General features: G+C 34.7%; 1 long non-coding RNA gene across 1 annotated transcript; it reads right to left on the bottom strand.

The window, feature by feature from the left end:
- Positions 1-664: 664 nt before the first annotated feature.
- LOC126811102 (uncharacterized) lies at positions 665-2,842 on the bottom strand. Its single transcript, XR_008786170.1, has 3 exons — positions 2,494-2,842; positions 2,019-2,086; positions 665-1,206 (listed from the first exon to the last, which is right to left on the bottom strand). It is a non-coding gene; the product is annotated as an uncharacterized LOC126811102 (long non-coding RNA).
- Between the last annotated feature and the right edge of the window lie 400 nt (positions 2,843-3,242).

Here is a 3,242-nt window from a genome sequence, read left to right as displayed (position 1 = left end):
TAGGAAAACAAATCGTGATTTCGCACCGCTAACGAATTTTCGCCAAGTTACTGCCCTGTAACCAAACATTTGTAAACGCTTTTAGATCATTTTTCTTACTGAGCGTTCCAAATAGGCCGAATTCTTGGGTGGAAATCCTGACACCTTCTCTCCCGCTAAACCGGTCTATAACATCGGACAATCAATAATTTTGCAATCAATATGTCAACAAAGCTCTCCAATAAAATTTGTAAATTTAATAGTTCAAGCTCGAAATAGACTAGAAATCGATGACTTATTTCTTTATAGTGCGGAGCCATATTTGAGTAGGTGTGGGTTGAATCCTGCGCAGCAATTTAAAATCTTGTGGGGTTGCGGTCAAAAGTTCTTGGGTCAAGTGCCAGGTCATAGCATTTGTAAACAAAGCCTTGTGCACGATTTACATTGCAATGAACCAAAATAAAAACATTCCATCCGTGTAGAGAAGTGGAGTAAGAGAGTCCCAAAAGATATTTTGATCACATTGACACAAAATGTGGCAGTCAGTCAGGTTATTTCGACACTGACTGACTAGGGATATTGGACGGTCGGTTTCACTGGAAAAATGCCTTCATATCAAGGGAGATTACAAGGAATACAACAATGCCACTGTTTCTATAGATGTAATTCTAATAAAATCATTCATTTTACAAAATCATTCAAATTCAAAATGGGTCTTGTCTGCAATCGCGAATGAACCAGATGGAACCCTCCCCCATCCCCATCAATATGGGGCTCACCTATGATATAGTGTACATGTAATCATCAATAAAAGAAACAAAATCTTTAAGTTGCTTTTCAATTATTGTGCTTAAGGGGATATTGTTTCGCAGCAATATTGTGTTCTGTGGATTTTGAAATTTAGAATATGTTTATAATTTAAATTAACTTGTTGGATTTGGATAAAGAAATAAAAGTGTTGATTTGCCTAAATGTTTTTTGACGTTGATCTCATATTCAAAATGAAATGAAATGAAATGGGGTTTAACGTCCTACTGTTCTGCTCCTATGCTGGGCTAATGAAGACGGGTCATATTCAAAGTGTATATCTATTTGAATTAACAAAAAGTACATGGGTGATTTGTTGTTCAAAAGTCCACAGTTCAGGTCGGTAAGGAAAGTAAAATCGGTAAATAAATGTATTTATGTTGTTTATTTAAAATCATAATTTTCTTCTCGATCTTCTCCCTAGAAATAGAAATATATACAATTTGTTTACTAAAACGAAATATCTCATTGGATATTAATATTTTTTAAATGTAAGAGAATTCCTGCCAGATGTCAGTAAACTAAAGCAGGGCAACAGTTCAAAAACTAAAACAATAAAAATTACCCCTTCCATAAAGAACCCACATGTTTGTACAAATCGATAAAATGCTTACATAAGTTTGGGCATTTGCATTACTTCAAATTACTGTCAATTGCACGGTGTCATTCTGATATGTCTGATCTAACTAAAGTAAAAATAATTGACTACCATTTGCGTATAAACAGGGTAACGATGTTATTTTTGACGTTATGGAATAAACTTTGCAATCTTTGCGATCTCTTTATGGCTATTATCGCCTTTAATAATCAATCTTCTGGTGATGTTGTACAATATATACTAAACAGCAAAAAAAAACCCAAAAAAACCAACCTCAGTACGATTTCAAAATCAGATCATTCTAGAAAACGACTTACTAAATGGATCAAAGCAATTTTTTGAGAACATTTCCTGGGTTCAATTCTGTAATTGGTAAGGAGCCTTATTGCACAGGTAAAGTTGGAGATGTGGTCGCAAATATATAATAAAAACATTTGGCAAGTTTTATGCAATGCGTCTATCCAGAGTAACATACAAACCTGGCGTTTCTTTTGCTGCTTAGTATATAACAAGTTCTGATTTCAAATGGTTAACTCTTCAACGATATTTTTTGTGTTTATAAAAGCAAACGCAGGGTCTAGGTTCTAAGAAAGTGAGCAAATAATATGATTAAATAATATGCCTGTATCCCTACCTTCTATTACTTTCTGCCATTTGGCTTAACAGGTTTGTAAACAATCAATAACATCACAATCACTGCAACTATAAAAATCACAATGTATACACTAAAACACGAGAACGTCAAAATAAAAGATAAAAGTTGGTACACCAACGAATATTTAATACCCGTTACGGTAAAATTACACTACTTTTAAAGGAATAAGACAAAAACTAAAACATTTAATTAGAAACATAACAAATAACACCCAACTATTTGAAGAGATCTATTCCAGTTACTGATAACATGATAAAATGAGTTTTGATTGATTTGATTATACAGTCACATAACAATTGTTCCAATTAGATTCTATGAAAGATTTAGATGACATCGGTTAATTCATCGCTGAGATATGGACTTTAAACTTTTAATTTACCATTTTTAAGAAATTTTCAATACATACAATCGATAACAACAATTATACAAGATTATGCCTAGATAATGTTCACACCTGGTATTATGTATTGATCAAATCTATATGCGTCAACTGAATTTCTTCTGGAAGACCACCTTGGTATGAAAGTTTTAACTGTTTGACACTTTATGCTGTATATGGAGCGATTCACTGGAAGGACCACCTTTGATATTATTACAGCCTTTGGAGTAGCAGTATGACTAGTTGACGTTGCTAAAGCAGTAACAGTTGATGCTGTTTTTGGTTTAGCAGTAGTACTAGCTGACGTTGCTGCAGTAGTAGTAGTTGTCGTTTCTGCAGTAGTAGTAGTTGGTGCTGCTGCACTAGTACTAGTTGACGTGGGCTGTGCTGGTGGTGCTTGCGTTGCTATAATACATATATCACCAGCCTCTGATTCCTGCAGTGGAACTTGCAAAGAAAAAAAGAATAATTACCACAGCTAGTGATACCAGGTGTTCTAAATGAATAAGAGTGCGTGCATTGTGCATGACACGCGTCGCTATTATGCCATTGAAAGATATGGGCCTTTATTCAATAAAATGTTAATCTCTTAAAAAATATTTTAGTTTAGTTTTCTTTCGTGGATAAGGACCCTGCGCTTGTATGAATGAACGCTAAAATAAACACCCCCCAAACAATGAAATTGATATGGAATTGACGTGCACGATTCAATGCTGCGGTCGCACTTTAAGCATTGTTGACTGCCAATGCGGTGTTTAAAAAAGTCTCCTGCCTTCTAGTGAAGATTCCTGCGACCAGGACATCAGCTACTATCACTGAATGGG

This window comes from Patella vulgata, chromosome 2 (assembly GCF_932274485.2).
Source record: "Patella vulgata chromosome 2, xgPatVulg1.2, whole genome shotgun sequence".
Lineage (NCBI taxonomy): Eukaryota > Metazoa > Mollusca > Gastropoda > Patellidae > Patella > Patella vulgata.
This window is presented reverse-complemented; position numbering and strand designations above follow the sequence as displayed.